Source organism: Prionailurus bengalensis, chromosome B1, assembly GCF_016509475.1.
Source record: "Prionailurus bengalensis isolate Pbe53 chromosome B1, Fcat_Pben_1.1_paternal_pri, whole genome shotgun sequence".
In the NCBI taxonomy this organism is placed as follows: domain Eukaryota; kingdom Metazoa; phylum Chordata; class Mammalia; order Carnivora; family Felidae; genus Prionailurus; species Prionailurus bengalensis.
In genome coordinates, this window is record NC_057344.1 from 168,680,916 (window position 1) to 168,703,057 (window position 22,142).

General features: G+C 36.2%; 1 pseudogene; it reads left to right on the top strand.

Moving 5' to 3' along the window:
- LOC122469415 overlaps positions 1 to 18,857 on the top strand; it is a 31,593-nt pseudogene extending 12,736 nt beyond the window's left edge.
- Positions 18,858 to 22,142: the final 3,285 nt, after the last annotated feature.

Here is a 22,142-nt window from a genome sequence, read left to right on the forward strand (position 1 = left end):
TTCCTATCCATTAGGACTTCAAACTCTTATGTCACACGACAACCCCAGAACATCCTCATCGACTTTGAAAAGTTGACTCTTCTTTCAACCCTGTTTTTAGAAAAGTAGTGATTTCTGGTGTTACTGGGATTCTTTAAGTATTTTAGTGAACTGACTAATCCCATGAAAAAAAATATTATTCAGTATCAATATATTTTTAAAAAACTGTTATTCTTTATTTTTTGAGAGACAGGCAAAGAGAGAGAGAAAGAGAGAGAGAGAGAGAGAGAGAGAGGCAGAGAGAGAAGAAGAGAGAGAATCCCAAACAGGCTCGATGCCATCAGCACAGAACTCGATACAGGGCTGGAACCTACCAACCTGTGAGATCATGACCTAAGCCGAAATCAAGAGTCAGACAGATGCTTAACCAATTGAGATACCCAGGTGCCCCTCAGTATCAGTATTAAACTGATATTAGGCTTTTTAAAAAGTGATTCATAATGAAGCATTTTAGATCATTCAAGATGGCAGTTTATAAGTTTAAGTTATATTTAAAACAGAAAAAGGAATTGTTATTTTATATTCTATTTTATACTCTATATTCTATATTCTAACAGCCAATTCTATTTTTATTTTTCTAAAGTTTTAATTTATTTATTTTTAAATGTTAATTTATTTCTTAGAAAGAGAGAGAGAGATGGAAAGCGAGCATGAGTCGGGGAGGGGCAGAGAGAGAGGTAGACAGAGGATCTGAAGCAGGCTCTGTGCTGACAGCAGAGAACCTGACATGGGGCTCGAACTCAGAACTGTGAGATCATGACATGAGCCAAAGTCAGATGCTTAACCTACTGAGCCACCCAGGTGACCCTGTAAAGATTTTTTTTTTAATTCCAGTTAGTTAACATACAGTGCGATATTAGTTTCAAGTGTATAACATAGTGATTCAACACCTCCTTACAACACTTGGTGCTCTCCTTAATCCCCATCACCTATTTAACCCGTCTCCCCACCCTCCTCCAGCCATTCCTATTTTTAATTTGACTTGATTTCTTCAAATGACAGATTTTTGGAAATGTTTATGTTCTTCCAAATTTAAGAAAACATCTGGCATTATCTGGCACTAATTTCTTACGTGGGATTTTAAAACTTGAATATTAGGGGAGAAACTGAATTTTAATTATTTTAATCCTACTGATTACTGTTTCATCTGATAATTTTTAAAAAAAATCTATATTTGAAACTTGAGTTTCCTTGACAATTAGGGCCATAGATGTATAGAAACACACACTAACAGATTTCATCTAAAGACTTCAGATCGTTTGAATGGTTGCTAAAAATGACAAAATCACAGATAACCAAGGAAAGAAAAAAGTCACATACTGCTAGATGGGAGGTACACACAGGATCTATGCCTGTGTATTATTTTCGTGACATCTATACATCAGTCAATGAGATTCAACATCAATACTGGAAAACCAAAATGCTGGTTATATAGCATAAAGTTCAAGCTTCTTGTTCTTCTATAACCTAGTGATACTACTTTTTTATTTTATTTATTCTTCCTATTAAATCCACTCTAAACTAGAGCAAAAATGCAATTCGTTGTCCTTGCAAACATTCCCTATGCTCTGCTGTTTCTATACCCAGGCTAATGTTTTCCCTCTGCATGGAATGCCTGTCAAATCCACTTATCCTTCAAGAAGTTTGACCAACTGCCCAATTTGCCCAGACTCTCTGGACACTTTTAGCACTGAAAGTCCTATATCCCCGGAAAACTCTTTCTCTCAAGAAAACGAAGGTAGTTCACTCCATACCTTCAAGAACAAGCCAAATGACCTTCACTCTTCCTCTACTTTATCACACACTCACTTGTCACTCTTCAAACTGCTTCACCACTGAATGCTTAAAATCCATTCTATCTGCGTTTTAAAAAGTACTATAACTTTTACACTTCCTTACACTAAAAGAAGCCTCATACTCCACACAAATCTATAGTCTTGTCTTTTCTAACCTGGTCTCTGTCCCAGGAGACTCACTGATGTACTTTCTCAACCAGTATCCCTTGCAACTCTGGTTTTTGGATGAGTTCAGCCAAAGAGACATGGTGTCAGAGGGTGAGAGGAGAGCGAGGTTGAAGAATTTATTCTCCTGTCTCCCTGTACTACCAAAGACCACATTCCATTTTCAATGGCCTCCTCTAATTGTAAAATTCTCATTATCCTCTCTTTCTCTCAGCCTTTCCCTCTCTCTCATTGTTCTCCCACCCCCCACCTCCATCCCTTCCTTCTATAGCCATTCAGGCCTAGAGAAGGTGAGAATTCCCTCTACTGACAGTCTTTGGGAGCTTTACCATGCTTTTTTGACTGACCAAATATTAGTATATAAACTCTTACCTCTTTTAAGAATCTTATCCATTTTCTACTAGCACCTGGTTGACACATTCATTTCATCCAAACCTATAAATCCTGTTAGCTGTACTTTGTTCCAAACCCAATTAAATTTGAGAATTCACTATTTAATTTTCTTTCTCACCAATATCCTTAACCATCTCGCCTTCTAGTCCTTCCAGTTGTGCCCATTCAGCAATTTCTCTAAACTTATATCAAACCAATCATATTCTTCCTTTTTTATTGTTACCATATTGGTAACACAGCAGGTGAAAAACACACCTTCAAGAAGATCAGTAACTCTTCAAGTAAAGAGGTGAGTGAACTCTTCAAATAAAGAGAAATCACTCGGCTGGAGGCCTAAGGAGATCAGTGGAATAGACAGGATAGCTTCTCCCCTGCCCTCACTTTTCCATCATAAAACCCAAACCAACAAACATAGTCATGCACAGGGAACCATCCTGAAGCCCATTTACTAAAAACATGAGCAATATCACAGTCTAGGAGAAAAGACAATTCAATATTAAGCCACTAAACATTAAGAGTGTCCTAGAGCATGAAGTATTGCTGATCATTTAGGTAGGATTTGATGGTGCAAAGGAATAAGGGGGTCAGCAGAGAAAGGAAAAAGCAGCAGATAGAGCATGGGTGAATTAGTCACAATCTGACATCAACTTCTAACCCTAGATCATATTTGCATTCTTAAAATAACCGATAAATCAGAGAAGACAGAAAGAAAAACAGACACTACTGGGTGACACAAAATTTAACATATTCCAAAAAGAGCTTACCATTATTTCCAAAAATAAACTAGAGAAACACTATTTGCTCTCAAATTATAATAATCAAACCATTAGCAGTTTCCACTGGAAAGCACAAGTGGGTAGTTAAGAGGCTATGTATGGTGGAGGGTGGGAAGAGCAACTTTATTGCTAACTTCTGTTTTGAAATTATATAGGTAATCTTCAGGTTTAGGGGAAAACAGAAGAGCAAATATCATTTTTTTTGTTGAATTTTTCTTTAAGGAAAATATAGAAATTATATTAATATATTTAGGGTTCAGTAATAAATATATTTCCCTTTTAAAAATATCTAGGAAGAGGAATGAGTAATTTTCCTAATATTTATTAATTTAATAACTAAGAAAATTTGAAGGCATTAAATAAATTAGATCTGTAGTCCTCTGATTGGGGCTTAAAATAATTGAAGCTATAAGAGATGAATCTCCATTTCCATTTCCATAATTAAGCATTGGAGGAGAGGTGCTAGTTATAAGAAGTTTTGTATCTGATAGACAGGTGTTAGGGACTAGAAATGTGAGAGAAGGGGAAATTGCAATTGCTAAAAGAACACCTTTCAGGGAGTAGATTGCTATGATGTACATTTAGATGATGCCTTGAGACCTACCTTCAACACTCTTGACTTCCCTCTTAAAAACGAGAACAAGGCACAATGAGAACACAGGGGCCCTATGCAATGAAATCATATCCCACATCTGCCAGCCACATATGTCCTGAAGAAGAAGCTTCCCATAGTGGGAGATACACCTCCTTTAAACCCAAGAATGGGAGGTTCAAGGATGGATTAATAATACATTTACTTTTCCTTTAAAAAAATAGGCCTCTTTATTTTTCTGTGCTGTGATTTTAAGATTGCTTAATTCAGTGGAAATAAGCAGGTGTATTGGAAGGTGTTGAATTAAGCTGTTAAAAGTAAGCCAGTCTAGAAGTCATCTGCAACAGTTTACAAATACATTTCTCTCCTCTGAAAATCTTTGCCCTAGAGGTAAATCATTTTTATCCGTATTTTTTAGATACTACACACACACACACACACACACACACACACACACACACTCTCCAGAGAATGCCCAATAACTATTATTTCATAGGTAAGTGTCTGAAAAATAAGGAAATAACATACAACTCTTTCTGGCACAGCAATGAGAAAGTTGGTTCCTGGTGCAACAAGTAGACACCATAAGTTGCCATTTTTTAAGGTACCAAAACCCTCTGTAGGCTGAACTGTTTGTTGTGACATTCAGAGAAGAGCTGGGGCTTGATATTTTCATTGCAGAGATCATTTTTGTATGCTGTTTTCTGCAAACTTGTTTTCTAAAAGCAGACACAGAGAAGGAGTCTGGCATGCAGGATAACTAGTAGAGCAGTTGGAAAGGGAAGGGAGCAGGACTGAGCACAGTGAGTCACTGAATAGCACTGCAGTCCTAGCAAAGCTTTGGTTAATGCTGTGCAGAGCTCTAGAGTACATGCAGTCCACTCCTTGGTGGACCAAAATTGCAGGGCCTGTATACCCCACCATCAGCCATGAGACGGGGACTACCCTAAGAAAGCTATCCCTTCAGTGAGGCAGCACTCCACTGCTGAGGCAAACACTGAAGGAGCTAACAGTTGGAGGCTGTCTACTGACAGATGGAACAAGTCCTGCCTTGAGGGAGATCTGGCCAGTGCATTTCCATTTCACCACTGTCCTTATATTTATTTAAAAAAAAATTTTTAATGTTTTTATTCATTTTTGAGAGACAGGGAGAGACAGAGTGCTAGTGGGAGAGGGGTAGAGAGAGAGGGAGACACAGAATGTGAAGCGGGCTCCAGGCTCTGAGCTGTCAGCACAGAGCCTGACGTGGGGATTTAGCCCACGAACTGTGAGATCATGACCTGAGCCAAAGTCAGCCCCTTACCTGACTGCACCCTTGTGCTTCTATTTATTAATTGCATTTGTTCTTCAGTAGGAATTGGAATTCAGTAGGAGACACTTTTAGCTATTTTTTTATCTTCAAGTTCAGAATCATTTAATTTATTGGACCCAAATGAAAATAAGGATATCTAATCTCAGAGCCTATGGGATGTTTAAATTCCAGCATTATTCCCCCTTATAATCTACATACATAATTTATATATTATTCAATTCCAACCAAATGAGGCTTTTAAGTGTACCTATGACATTTGGAAACAAGTTTAATTTTACTATATAGCTTCTCTGAGCCAACTTGTGGCTTCATATGGTTTCACTGAATCTACTCTTGGCTTTGAAGCCTAGATTTGATTTATCAGGCCTGTCAATTCCAAGATATATCTTTCTTTTTAAAAATGGTTCTGTCTTGAATGATGTGTAGATGATGATTTACTTGATAATGTGATCAGCCATAGTCATTGTTGATGCTAACTCTACAGAATTCTGTGTACTGAGGCTTAGGCAGATTTGGCTTATCCCCTCCAAAATTCTGGTAGAACATAAAGAGTCTATGCTCACTGGCTCTCAGTAATTGTGAAACCAACAATGGACTGTAAGGTCACCCACTGAAAATAGCCAAAGCGCCTGGATACCATCTTTTAATGGCCTTTTTATCAGAATGTACTTTGATCAAGTAGTTTCAACATAAAATGGGTTTGTGCATGAGTTTAACAAGATGGCTATGTCTTCTCCCTTATTAAGTTTTTATTCTGGTCAAAAAAATTAGACTCTTTTGGTCATTGTCACACTTTACTGTGAAACTTACCCATTCGAGTGGGAGTTATTTCCAACTTTTCCAAACATCTGTCAGTGCACAGCAATACTCTGCCAGTTGTGATTTTGTGAATTTTATTATATTTTTAACTCTGGCAAGTCCATTCTAATTATCCCTGACTGATTAGATCTTGAAAAATCGACACCGTTATAACCCAGGAGCTAATTTATACACTATTGATTAGTGTAGTAATACACTTGGGATTTCTCCAACATCCCTAGTATCCCCATAATGATGTGATGCTTTATTTAAAAAATGAATATTCTTTACATACTTCATTCTCTAAAATATCTGGCCCTATTAAGTCTGCATTTTGGATATAAAATGCTTGAGGGCATTGGAAGGCTGGTAGATGACACCATTTTTTAATCAAATTGAAGATGCCATTGATTGTAACAAGAAAACTAATTTCATAGATGTTACTAAGTGAAAAAACTGCTGAAAGGATGCACTTTGCCTGCTGAGAATCATCTTTTTCTCAATAGGTTTTAATTAATGAAGTTCTTTCCAGAAATTTTATATGCACAATCTTTGATTTATTGCTGCATATAGCAAACTCTTACAAGGATAGAGTAAAATAAGAGCAGCCTTATGATGACAAATGTAAGAGCAGATACACTATGACTAGTCACAAGAGCAATAAAAGTTTCAGTAAATTGCAGAGTCAGCAAACCTAGAGTAATAATGGTTATTACAACATATTTATATGGGGCGCCTGGGTGGCTCAGTTGGTTGAGTGTCCAACTTCAGCTCAGGTCACAGTCTTACATCCATGGGTTCGAGCCTTACATTGGGCTTTCTGCCATCAGGTCTCTCTGCCCTTGGGTCTGTCAGCACAGGGCCCACTTTGGATTCTCTGTCTTCCTCTCTCTCTCTGCCCCTCCCGGGCTTGCACTCATATTCTCTCTTTCTCTCTCAAAATTAAATAAATAAACATTTTTTTAAAAAAAGAATTTACATTAGGGCAACACTACACAAATGTTGGGTTCTCAGTCAAATAAAAAGCAAGTATATTTATTCTGGTGACAAAAAACTGAGTATAGCTACACAAAACATAGGGCTGAACACTTAAACGTCCAAAAGTTTCAAGAAAGAAGTATTGATACTAAGGAGAGCTCCAAAGAAGTTATTGCTTTCATTAAAAAACATCAACTCACCCTCTGAAAACAGAAAAGAGTAGAAAGAGAGAGAGAGAGAGAGAGAGAGACAGAGAGAGACAGAGAGAGAGTGGCAGGAAGAGCGCAGGGGGAGAGAGACAGAGTGAGAGAGAGACAGGGTTCTTTATACTGTTTACAAACCAACATTATAAACCACGTTGTTTGTAATGACCTATAACTATTTTCAGTAAAACAGCTTCCTAGTGAGTAGAAATGTCTCTTCTTCTTCCACCCTGGAGTATTTGGTGTAAATGTCTAGTAAGAAACACACATTTGTCTATTTACAACTGCTTTCATGAAACTCAAGATTTTCAGAGACTTCATTGTACATGACCCTGGAAAAGGTATGGTTCTGGCTTCATCATTCTTAGAATGATGCCCTGTCTCTTCAGTACCAGAGCCCTCATAAGAAGTGAGTAACTTATCCTCTGGGACAGGACCATATGCCAGTCTTTAAGGCTTATTATTGAGTTAGCCAATAGTTTAGAACCACGAACAAAAAATGTATAAGCAAAGAAATATTTACCATATATACCAGGAGTAAGAGTCAGAGAAATAGCTCTGTATTTAACTATTAGGGCCATCATTGTGCACCTAGGCAAAAATGATTTGACCTCATGACAATTTAAAGAAAGCCAAAATTCTGTAATAACAAAGTAGATAATTTATCACAATGGGTTATATTTACCTATCACTATCTCATGAAAAGGAAATGTTTAAGGTAAATTTCATAAAGTATGTTATTTTACTTTAAATAAAATGGAAAAATAAAAATATAAATATCAACATAATAATTGAGAAAAAAAGAGGTTACAGTTTAAGACATATGTAGTTAAATCATCTGTCATGAACAACTGAAATCTTCTTTACTGTTCTTTTACAAAGATGTGCGCAAAAATCCTTCTGCAAAGCACTGAAGAGAAGTTAGAGCAAAATCATGGAAGCTAAATGAAAGGAGTAAACAGTCACTTTGGAGAATCACTTTTTATAACCTCTACACAACTAGTTTGTGTTTCCAGTTGTCATCATGGTTCGTGTTTTAATACTACCTTCTAGAAGTGTCATGCCATGCAGTTTGAGTAATGATGCACCCCCCCCAATACAGTCTTTAAAAAGAGGAACTATAAAAAGAAAAGAAAATAGGCACTTTTTAAAAATGTATCCCTTCTCACAGAACCTCCCTTCTTTTTGATTTGTGTTCCAATATTCCCATATAAATAGGAAAAGTGAGTTATATTTTTCTATTATACTACTGTTTCCATCAATTTTTTCTGTATAGTATTTACTGCTTTGATATTGTTATTTTATCTCTGAACATACAAAGGAGCAAATAAAATATGGCAATACATTATTTTAAAGCCAGCACTTACAAGACTTTAAATGGAACACATCTCTTGTGGCAAAGGGGAAAGAACTGTCATAAGACAGTTTACATCTACTTTGCTCATTTTCTGTCCTAATTATGCCTGAAAATATTTGCAAAATAAGTTAAAATACTATAAGATTTTTATAATAAACCATCTTCATTATTTAATATTTTCTCTTTTTGCTAAACTGATGTCAGGTTTGACAAGTTGATGTACTTTCCAAAGTTACTGTAAGATAATTATATCCAGTAGGTTTTAAATCTTCATATGACAGGGATTCTATCTAATCTAAGCCAATATTTAAACCAATATATCCTTCCCTCTATCAGAGTTTATCAACATATAATAAACACAAGTTTACAGAGAAAGGAATATTGGTCAATCATAATGATGATGACAACAGTGTCATTATTTAAAAATAGTACACCTACTTTATTTATATTTAGCTATTTTTTAAATAAGGCTATTATACTTAAGATATTCTGAATTATTTGATGTGTTGTCTCTCCCATCCCCTTCCTGAACCTATTTATATCAAATCTAAAGAAACCTGTATACCAGCTACCTATGCTAACCCGTCTAAATCATCATTCGTAATCATAGGCAAAAAATGGAGTATCATTAGAGATGATTTGAGGACCTCTTTATGCTAAAAAATAAATCCCAATACGCACAAACACAATAACACAATCTAAACCAAAAGAGGTCATTTGGAGAATAAAATCAAACTTTCAAAAAAATTAAGTGAATTACTTACCTCAAACCTTAGCTTGTTGGCATGGTAACCAGGACTCTGTGTCTGTTTAGCTCTTAACCAATAGCTATATGCATGCATTCATCTCTATCACATTAGGCAGGCTGGTGCTCAGACAAGCAATTGACTGGGAGCACTACTGCCTGGAACATGTCATCTAGCAAGTAACAAGACTATTGCAGCTTAGGGAAAGTGACTCCTTAAACTACTTTCAGTGAAATGTGTGATAGGGAGCTTGCTTCCAAAGTATTGCTTGTAGACATAAAGCCCACATTTACTGATGGAAGTTTGTACTGACACTTAACCACTGTCTCTTCCACCTTAAGCAGCACATCACTGGCAAAGAAAATTCTTCCAGTAACTATGTCCAAAAGCACTGTACCATTGGCAGGAAAATTACTGACTTAGTCTGGGACAGGTTTCACAAATTAGCCAATGAGTTCATAGGTCTGTAAAAAAAATCTTGGTTTTTCACATTTTTGTTGGGCAAACAGACTCTAGGTTTAACTCTCACTTCTAGAAAGTCTTGGTTGAATAAAGTAGTAAGTTGAAGTTCACATTCTCCATTTACGTAGGTCCCACAGCTCTAACTAAATTCCATGTCCCTATGATTCCATCCTCACCACACATACCACCCTGGTCATGAATGTATTATACATACCCTCAGTATTGAGTGCCCAATGTACACTAACGTTAACACTCTTATTAGATAGATAGTCCTCCATAACTGCCTCCCTCAAATTTGAAAATGACTTGAATATAGATCTGCCAGAATTCCAGACCAATACTGAATGCTATACTTGCACCCCATTCCCTCTAGCCACATCAGCCTCAGTCATGTCTGCTTAAAAGCCTCATGATTAATTGCTTTCTGTGGCAAAGGTTTGCAGAGCCAGTGAACCAAATGGCGCAATATTACCCTCACCATAAGCACACAATAAGGACATGAAATGTAACTCTTACCATGTTGAGTTTCACATTATTGTAGTTCCTAAAAATGTTTATTCTGACCTTTCCACAATCAAAAGAAGTATATAATCCAGTTTGTAGATTGATACACCACTGGCTTCCAGGTTACTATTAGTAACCAGGTTGATATTGTGATTCTTGGAGGAGACCTGGCCAAGGCACAGCCAATGTTGAGGACTAGACCCACTTGGATCATAGGTTTGCCCCAGTGTATTCTAATCATGCCTTCAAATATGGATAATGGATTGGAGGAGAGAGAGTGTGCTGGGCAATTAAGAACACCGCTACCCCAGAGAAAGATAATGAGGAATGTGCTGTGTGTACCCTTACCCTTCCTTTGTGTCCTACAATATATCACACCCATAGAACTTTAGCTTCCATACTGAAGGACAATACAACTAGTTAGTTAGGTCATCTTCATCTGTGATCAGGTCTGATTTTTCCATGTGCACCTGAAAAACTTTTACCTCACATCTCTGAAATTTAAAGTTTTGTAAGAAACATAATTACAAATCTTGGTGCTATTCAAGTAAATACTGAAATCATGAAACCAGAAGAGGCCTAAGAAAAAAGTAGAAGATTTAAAAAAAGACTTTTTTTATATATTAGAAACATGACAAAAAATTTAAAATTTTTCTAGAGGTTAAAAAATGATAAAGTAAACATAAATGAAGCAAAATTACTGTTCTCTAAGACAGAACTGAGGAAATCACTCAGAAAGCCTTAACTAGGTGTATTAGACTCTATAATGTAAGGACAAGGTTTTTGCCTGCTTCCTATTATATTCACAGAGCTTAGAGCTCAATATTTATTCAATAAACATTTATTAATATATCAATATGTTAATTAATAATTATGAAGCAAAAAAGCAAACATAATGTAAATTATTAAAGTAAGGAAAAAGGAGAATAAATATAGGAAAGACAACATCTGTCTAAGAAGAATCCTAGAAATAAGAATATAAACGGGAAAAGAAAAAATAAGTTAAAAAAATTTTGTTTACATTTATTTATTTTTGATAGAGAGAGACAGAGCACAAGTGGGGGAGGGGCAGAGAGAGAAGGAGACACAGAATCCAAAGTAGGCTCCAGGCTCTGAGCTGTCAGCACAGAGTTCCAAGCGGCTCGAACCCACAAACCGCGAGATCATGACCTGAGCCGAAGTCGGACGCTTAACCGACTGAGTCACCAGGTGCCCCTTAAAAATGCATTTCTGAGCTGAAGAAAAATATAATCTGCAGAATGAAAGATCATCCTCTGTTACAAAATATGAATGAAGGGGCACCTGACTGGCTCAATTGGTTGTGAGTGTCTGACTCTTGGTTTCAGTTCAGGTCATGATGCCAGTCAGGGTCCTCTGTTGGGCTCCAGTCTGAGTATGGAGCCTGCTTAAGATTCTCTCTCTATTTCTCTGTCCCTCTTCCCTGCTCACACACTTGCTCTCAAATAAAACAAAAACAAACAAACAAACAAAAAACAGGAAGTCAGAAGGTTCTGGAAAAAAAAATTCCTTAAGGACAAGATGGATCCCACTCAACAATCTGTATAATTAAGATCTTGAATATTTTACCAATATGACTAAACTTATGGGCATTTTGCTGCCAGTAAGAACAAAAAAATGGAATTAGAAACTCTTTGGAGAACCATAAGCTATGTAAGAAACCCAAAGATCACATATTGAGCACACTAAAATATAATATGATTTTGAGCACTAAGACCTTGGAATTTGTCTTTTGCTTGGCACAGTTTCAATTACGTAGGATTACATCCCCTTTTTCAATGGGCCCATGACAATATTTGGATTGCAATAATATTTATAAGCTTAATACTATAATAAATAATTTAAATAATATTTATGCATAACATCAATCACATTTACATAATGTTAATATTTTATGAGGCTGATATATTTTCAATTTTTTAATTTTTTTGTAATGTTTATTTATTTTTGAGAGAGAGATAGAGACAGAACATGAATGAGGGGATGGGAGGAAGCAGAGAGAGACGAAGACATATAATTCAAAGCAGGCTCCAGGCTCTGAGCTGTCAGCACAGAGCCTGATACAGGGCTCAAACTCACAAACCATGAGATCATGACCTGAGCCAAAGTCAGATGCCTAACTGACTGAGCCACCCAGGTGCCCCTGGTTTCAATTTTTAAAATCAACCAATAGTGAAAACACAGGCAAGAACAATAAACTTGAAAGACTGAAACAAAATATGACTTGGCAAATCAAACAATGCTATGTGACAGAATTAAGAAAACACAAAGGTACAGAGAATTAGGAAAAATATAAGTATACTACTTTATCATATGTAATATGAGGTCAATGCGTACTTTTAAATTACATGATTCAAGGAATATTTGTTGAAGAATATTACTTAAAGTCATAGATACAATACTAGAGAAGTTATAAATATTGTAAATAACAATTTGGTACTAGAAAGGAGAAAGGTGGAAGTTAACATGATAATTTAAACTTAGTAGATGACTTGATAAATCAAGAAATAGAAATAAATACATATAATTTAGAAAAACAGTGATAACCACACAGGAAGTGAAAACATTCTTTAAAGTACTCACAACTGCAGATTACAGCTAGCAGTGAAGACAGATGAAGGAAGAAACTTTAATTTTAAAATTTCCTTTCAAACCATCTTAAGATACAGATATATATCTCCATATATGCATATATATGGAGAGAGTGTTTCCTCTTATTGTTTCTTTTCTACAAGAAACCATGATTTCTTTCAATCTCCCCACCCATATCATCAACCAGTTCTTCTCTTCCTCTTGGTTTTATCCTCTAAGTATTATTCTACCTTATATTTTATAGCATTCTCAAAGTTTCAATGCACATTCATTCTCTCAGTTAACCTACTAAATTATTAAACCCATTCTAAAATTGCTGAAACTTTGTTTCAAATCAGTTAAATAAGTTCCTCCGATCATTTCAAAAACTGTGTGTCAGAAACTGATAGGCACAGGGAATTCAATGGCCAGGGACATAGATAGTTGAGTGGGAGTGTGCAATGTTAATGACACAAATTAATATACAATTTAAAAAGGAGATACGTAATCCAAAGGAAAGCAACAGGATTTCAAGAAACTCACAGAAATTAATCTGTTCTAAGTGAGATGAGTAGAAGTTAAAAAGCAAGTAAACGAGAGGTGCTTTAGAGAGAAAGATACAATGGACAACAGTTCTAAGAGATGAAGCATTGTCTAGTAAATGAAATACGGCTGTAGTGCCTAGAGGATATAGCATAAGAGGAACAGTAACAGAAGATGAAATTAGAGAAATAAGAGAGCCAGACTATGCAGGATCTGTAGGCTGTGTTAAAGACTGCTGTCTTTATCCTAAGGACAATGAGAAAACATTTAAAGGACAAGGAGACATAATTTCATCGTTTTTGCATTTGAATCTAAAGATTCTGGCTACATTATGGAGGGCTGGAGGGCCAGGGTATCTGTGTAGCTATTCAGTCTCCAAGTCCAGTGCTCTTTCTATTAGAACTTCTTGAGAGATATCTTCCTATTAAAAATAAATCACTTATTTGGATATTTTTCTTTTAGCATAACTTCTAGCAAAATTTGAAGAGCTCAACACCATTATCATTGTTACATATTGCCTGGAACACTACCTTATTACTCAAAAGAAGATCAATAAATGCTAGGTGAATAAATGAATATATTGCTTCTCTATAATTTTTTAATATTTACTTATTTTAGAAAGAGAGAGAGAGACAGAGACTGAGTGTGAGTGGAGGAAGGGCAAAGAGAAAGGGAGACACAGAATCTGAAGCAGACTCCAGTCTCTGAGCTGTCAGCACAGAACCTGATGCAGGGCTCGAACTCACAAACCGTGAGATCATGACCTGAGCTGAAGTCAGACGCTTAACCAACTGAACTACCCAGGTGCTCCGCTTCTATCTAATTTTTAAAAAATCACTATGCCAAAAGATGACTTCCATATATCTCTTTGACTTATATTTCCCTTCCATGGAATATCAGTTATTTTTCTTTGCCTTTCTCCTCTCCCACACAAGGAAAATGTATCTTAGATATTGTCAACCCACAATAGTGAAGAGATTTCTGTAAAACACAGAGAAATAGTTTAGGAAAATGGGAGGAAAAGAAAGGAATTCTGAATTCTCAAATGGTCATTTAATCTAAAAAGGACTTATGTGATTCAAAGGGTTATGTGAACTCTGTATGGGGGTGATGAGGTGAAAGAAGAGAAGCAAAATACTACAGGTATGAGGAAGTAGTAACCAGGGAGCATGGAATGAAATAAGTTAACAACCAGGACACGTGAGACACAAACACACAGACACATCCAAGGCCCACACAGATAATAAAACATGAAAACAAGTATGTACATGTTTTCATGTCCAAAAGTATTTATACAAATCTGCACATACACAAACCCTGATATCAGCAGTCAGAACACAGTTACTACACATGTGAGACATCCAAGCACCTAGCTGGATACAGAAGAAAGCTGATATTCCCTATGAAAGTTCGTATGTATACCTGTGTATGCCTGAGTGTTTCAGGCACACTGTTTATGGCAAACAGTGTGTTTGTTAGTTTATGGCAAAACTCAACACAAGCGAACGACAGGGGGCATCTTTTTATTTCTACTTAGAGTATACTGAAATCCATCTTCAAAGGCTAACAGCCTTTGCCATGTTAGCACCTGATTCATCATGTTACATGTGACTCATTTATAAGGAATAGCTGATGTAGATACCAATTAATCATTTCAGGAAAAAAAAGAAAAAAAGAACCCAAAACCTCAACACGTTAATTTGGAGGGAAAATGTTTCGAAAGCACCTTACATAAATACTCTGATATTTGCTTCTCAGCTGATGGTGTCTTGACCACCCACACACACTTAACAGTGTGCCAGAAACTATTACCCTTGTTTTTACCTTCCCACACATAATTCTATCCCTTCTTCCCCTAAGCTTGTTTTTCAGGTTGTAAAGTGATTGGAACACAATGTCTATTTCTATTAGTTTTGAAGACTAAACTAATAATATATACTTCCAGCTGAGAAAATATATTTTAGAAGTTGGTGTTCATGGTTTATAATAATGAAAGCAAGAAGAAAAAGACCAGATCATTTGAAATGGATTTACATTAAAGAAAAAAAATTTTTTTTACAAAAGAAATACCTTGTACACATTAGTATGTGGGAATCTTTCAGCATATGAAAGAGTCATAAATTCACCAATATTATTATTATATCAATAGTATATAAGAGAAATATTTTGACTTTTATATGTACAGGACTAAACCATGAATCTAAAATGCTAACTAAATCAACAATTCTTCTATGAACAGAACTCCTATTAGTAATAAGCCAAGATTTGTAAGGAATGTAGTCTTTTAGCACCCAGCCTGTGATGGCAGGCCCTCACAAAAGAAGAGGTAAAAGGTGTCTCTAGGGCAGGTTTTAAACTCCCTTTCAGGGATCACATGTCTCCCTGAGCAAAATGATTCAGTTGCCTGAGACACTAAGCAACCACAACGAAAAAGGGCTTTCTGGTTTTTTTTATCCATATAACACACACATGCATTTTATCCTTGGACATGTGTGTGTGTGTGAAGATGTACCTATTAGGATTGTCTGATGGTGAAGGAAAACACAACTCTGATATACCTAAGAACACAGAAAATTCTGGAAGAACTGAACACCCAGGCTATGAAAAGAGCAAGAACCAGGAGAAGCAAGAGAAATTTATAGACAGTTTTCCTATGGGCTCGTTGGATGATTTAGACAGATGATCTTTTGAATCTGTATATTTCCATGCAGGGATAATACTGCTGGAAGTGACACATGCTTGTCCTTGGGCAGGTCACCTTTCTACTTTTGTAAACCTATGGGGAAGTGAGTTCAGGGAGCAGGTTACTACTACAGGATCCAGAAGAGGCATCTCTCCATCGGAAGGGAGAGAAATACCAAAACAGAGAGGCTAGAGACAGAAACATGCTGTGCACACAAGCCAGCCTCCAAAATAGCCCATAAAAAACTTCATACCTTTGAATAATCTCCTGTATGTGGATCAGGACTGATCTCTGAGACCAGGAGAATACAGCATAAGTGAAGAAGTTTTGTGACTTCCAAGTTAAGGCCACAAAAGTCATTGGAACTTCTGTACTGATCTCTTATTTACTCTAGAAAAAGCCAGCTTATGTGTCAGAAGGACACTCAAGTAGAGAGCCCTATGGAGCGGAGAGCCCCATGTGAAGAGGGACTGAGATCTCCCTTCAACAGTCAGCACCAACTTGGATCCTTGAAAATGGATCCTCCAGATCCAGTCAAGGCTTCATATGACTTCTACCCCAGTTAACATGTGACTGCAGTCTAGTAAGAGGCCTGAATCACAATCTGCCTGGTGAGAATGTTCCAAATTCCTGACCCACAAAAATGGTGAGAGACAATAAATAATTATTATTGCTTTAAGCCGCTAGAATTTGAGGTAATTAGTCATAGAGTGATAGATAACTAATAAAGTGACTTTCAGCCACTAAAGAGAAACATAAATTTGAGAGGTTTATGAACAAGTCAAATCAACAGAAATCAGAGCATAGACTTAATCAACTAGTGTTTATTAATTACCTATAAAGTGGTGAGGAGATATTATATAATAACTGATTGTATGATATTTGGAACTAGAAGACCTATGTTAGTATCCTAACTGCTCCACTGTGTGACCTTCAGCAAATTACTGACCTCTTTGGCAAATAATACCATTTTCTCTAATTTGTAGAGTAGATATGCTAAAAATTATATTTAATTTAAAGGTTGATTGTGAATATAATATGACATGATCCAATAAAAGACCTAGAACTTTGGTAAGCATATAATAATGTCTATGCTGTGTAATATATTATATATTATGCATATTATGTATATACCTTCATATATATTACATATATACCTATATATATATGTCTATACACACATATAGGCACTGACATACATTCATATAATCTTTTAATTCTTAAAGCAACCTTATGAACTATGTACCATTATATTGTCCATTTTACAGAGAAAGAAACTAAAAAAAAAAAAAAGCACAGACAATAAAGTGTAGAGCCTTGCTTCAAATCCATAGAGTTTGTTATTAGAGTTTGCACTCTTAATTATTATGATATAGAAACTTCTAATTAATTAGGATATGCTCCACAAATACTTGATATTATTGAGAAAGTGTTCTAGTTTATGTTGGAAGTAATACATCTATCATCTTTTTTTTTCTTATTGAGGTGACATTTTAGATGAGAAAATGAGATAATAAGAAAATCAAATATTTTTTAGGAATATTTTGTTTTATAGAAAAAGTAATGTTTCATTATGAAGAATTAAGTTAATATTTATAAAATGGTCTCTAAGAACTAGTAATGGGACAATGCCTCCAGATAAACACATTCTTGATAGAATAATTATGTATATACATTTGAGGGCTCTGATATAATGTACACAAAATATAAGCGTGTTTGAGAGTTTTTGACTTTTCCCTCATTGTTAGATTGTCAGCCAGCATTTCTCATTGTTTTCCATGTATAGTCTCAGAAGTCCCCTTAATCTGCCTGTCTGTACTCCTAATTGGCTTTGAGTTGAAAAAATAAATGACTATTCATAGTACATTAAGTTGAACAGTATACTCAAAAATTCATATCTACCCAGACCTCAGAATGGAATCTTATTTGGAAATAAGGCCTCTGTAGATGCAATTAGTTAAGGTAAAATGAGATCATACAGTACTAGGGTGCACCCTAAATCCAATGACTGGTGATCCTGTAAGAAGAGGAGGGAACACACAGAGACCTGCAGAAAAGAAGGCTATGTAAATACAGAGGCAAAGATTGGAGTGATAAAGCTACAAGCAAAGGAAAGCCAAAGATTTCTGGGAGCCACCAGACATAGAAAAAGCAGAAGATTGTTCCCTACAGCATTCCTAGAGAGCATGGCACTGCCGACACCAGGATATCGGACTTCTAGACTCCAGAACTGAGAAAATAAATTTGTTATTTAAAGTCATCAGACACAGCAGAGCCAAGGTCCCAGTGACAGCGCGTGCTGGAGCTCTTCACCTTCCCGTGCCCGCCAGCCGGAGGCGCCCTCGACGTACATCCACAACCTCCTGGCGGAGGTCACGTGTCAGGACGCGGCTGTCCTGGACTAAAAGGACTCGCCCCCCCGTCTGGGTCGCCGTCCCCGATAAAACCTTAGTCAAAAACATGCCAGCTGAGTTTGGTGTCCTGCTTTGCAAAGACCCGTCAAGGTTTTTTTCGTGAATGGGCGGACAGTTGGGGACCAAAAATATTCTTTCATCTGGGACTCACTGTTGCAGGAAGGGGAATTTACCGTGGATCTTCGTACCAAGATCACCCTCAGAGCTCCCACTTTCAACATCTCTGTCCTCAGGACTGCCAAGATGCTAGTACCACTGATGGGCAAAGTGTGTGTCCACGGCGGTATGATCAACACCGAATGTTATGCGGTGGCCTCCCACTTGCAGCGTTCCCAGTACTGACCACCTCTGTCTCTTTCCCCCACTATTCCCCACTGCTTTTGCACGCCTCTCCTTCCCATACACATACATAACACCATTTTTATTTTGGGACATTACCCCACACCTCTTATTGCTGACAAAACCACATGGACTAGGGGCTGGGACTGGATGGACAGACACCTCTCCCTACCCATACCTGTGTGTTATTGGAAAACTGTGGTTTTGTGTGTGTGTGTGTGTGTGTGTGTGTGTGTGTGTGTGTGCGGGGGGGGGGGGGTCTGAATAAAAAACATTCTCCTGAAAAATAAATAAAGTTATCAAATTAAGTGGTTATTTATTAAGGCAGTCCGGGGAAATAGATATGCCAACATTATAGAAATTGTATTAAAAGGGGTTATTAAAATGCAGGAGGGTACCTCTCTATCTCTCTGAATGTGGGTATAAACCCTTCTTAGGGAAAGCATGCATGTCTGGGGATTTGGGGAACTATTTCAGGAGCCTCTATTATTTATTCTGGGTTCCAACTTCAGAAGCAACAGACTGAAATTGTTGTCAGGAGAGCAAGAGAGACCTAGAAACCAAGGATACCTGCTTTGACAGGTAATAACATAACTAGTCCCTGAGATCTCTTAAATTGTAGGAGAAAATAAATGTGTGATTCTGCCTGAGAATCTCATTACTTGAACCAAATACAGGTAATAATCCAAGGTCAGAAGCACAGCAGAGAGAATAGATTAGCCTCAGTTGGGGTCTCCAAGCATTATGCATCACACATGAGTCAAAGGTCCATGGAACCCCTCTCTTCACTGGTGAATCATGTTTATCAGCAACAGCAGGTTAGATTACAGAAGTTACTGGTGTGCTCTTGGTAGCTGAAAAGGACACTCCACAGTTGAATGTATTTGGAACAAGCTGTTCCAAATCCTATTATTTGCACCTCACTGCTTAGTATTGGAAACTTACAAAGAAGCAAAAAAGTCATTTCTATGGAGTTTGGATGTAATTTGACTTCCTTCTATAAAAATAACTAATGTTTCTTATTTCCTGAAATTCTTCAGTTGGCTTTTGACGATTCACAGAATATAATGTAACATGAGAACAAGAGTTTATTCCTCAGGCTTTGAGCAGAGAAAACCAGAGGAAGATGGCTATTGTTCAAATGATGTAACTTATGCAAAATGCCAGGAATACAATGGAAGTACTCACTAAAAATTAGTTCCTTTCAGTTACCTTAAAACTCCTCCTTTTTTGATTTTTTAATTTTGTTTTTTAGTGTGACAATTAGAGAAAGATTGTCTTGGCAATTCTAGAGTCTTACAGCTACATATTAAAAAAAAAATTTCCCAAGTTCTTGTCCATTTCCCTTTGAATTGTGATTAGTAGTGCTAGTTCTAACAACTAAGATATATCAGATAGTTTAAGGCAATTAGTGTTCCCTCACTTTTCTTTCTGCCAGACATAAAGCCTTATCCCTTTAGAATTTCTTCATCAGGGGCTTATTGTTGTATTTTTTTTCTTGTTCTTCACTAGAGGCACCTTAAAAGTTTCACTTTTACATAAGATCTAAAAAAGGAAAACAAAACAAAAACATAAAATGTGGGTGATATATATATATATATATATCTCAAAAAATATATATATATATCTATATCTATATCTATATCTATATATATATATATATATATATATATATATCTCAAAGAGACACAGGACTCACCTAAAAGAGCTCCCAATGGCCAAAACTGGAACAATTTGAGCAACAAAATAAATAAAGTAGTATTGGATTATAACGCAAAGTATAAAATAAGTATCTCTGAGTTGATACTGATATAAATTACTGAATAAATAAATGGGTAAGAAGAGACTAATCTTCCACATAGAAGAATTTAAAATAATTTATATAGATAACTGTGCCCTCAAGAACTTGTGCCTCTGCCCTTCTGCTGAAGTATAGGCTATACATAGTGACTTTCTTTGAGAGAATACAATATGGAAAGAGGCAGAAAAGTAACTTAGTGGAGAAGACGGACAAACACTATCTAGCCAGGTGATCAAGGTTAACATTAACCACAATAAATATGTTGATAGTATATAACCTAGATGTGATGTGATCTCTGTGGTCTCCTCCCAAACCCCATAACCCCAGTCTCAGTATTAGAAAAAAGATGAGGCTAACTCAAACTGAGGGACATCCTACAAAATACCTGACCAGTGTTCCTCAAAACTGTCAAGGTCATCAAAAGCAAGAAAAATTTGAAAAACCATCAGTTTACAGAGGCCTAAAGAGACAGGACAATTAAATGTTATATGGTATCCTGGATACAATCCTGGAACAGAAAAAAATATTGTCAGATATTAATAATAGGGGTAAGTGAATGTGAAGTATGTGGGAACTTTACTACCTTTGCATTTTTTCTGTAGATCTAAAACTACTCTCAAAATTTTTATTTTTATATTTAAATTTTTATATATGCTTGGTCTCTATTCTTGGTTTCCTAGCTATAGCTAGCTAGCTCCCTCAGGAAGCTCACTCAGTTTGGCACCTAATTAAATCCCACAAAATCCCTATGAGATAGATTCTATCATTTTTACAGGTAATAAACTAGAAAAGCTTAAATAGCTTACCAAAAGACCTATCTAAAATGTTGCAGTGCTAGAAATGGAACTCAGCTTAGTTCTAGAACTTACATTCTTAACCACTATCCTGTACTATCCCATCATATGACAGTATATATAGAAAATGTAAAACCATGTACATTTTTAGAACTGATAAATTATTTTAGGAAGTTATTGACTATATGTTCAAAATGGAATAATCTATTATATTTCCATAAATTTGCACAATAAATTATTACAAAATAAAAGTATTAATGAACATACTGTTTATAGTAGCATCCTAATTATGAGGAATAGAAAATCTAATAGCAGATGTGTAAGACCTCTACATAAAAAAAAATAATAAAATAAAATAAATAAAATAATTTAAAAAATTAAAAAAATAAAACAGGGGCACCGGGTTAGCCCAGTCAGTTAAGCATCTGACTCTTGATTTTGGCTTACGTCATGATCTCATGGTCATTTAGATTGAGCCCCATGTCGGTCTCTGCACTCACAGTGTGGAGCCTGCTTGGGATTCTTCTCTCTCTCTCTCTCTCTCTCTCTCCCCACCCCCCCACCCCAGGATCGTGTGCTCTCTCTCCTTCTCTCTTTCAAAATAAATAAATAAACAAAAAAAATAAAACATTATTGAGAGAAATTAAAGAAGATCTAGATAAATGTAGCTATATAGCATGTTTATTCATGATACTATGAAGATAATTTGATATTATAAAGATTAATTCTCCTCAAACTTCTAAAGAATCAATACAATGATAACAGAGTGGGTGTATGTGTGTGTAACTTTATCAATTATTCTAAAATTTAAGTTGAATCCAATGGACTTATAATAGTCAAGATACTACTCAAGATAGA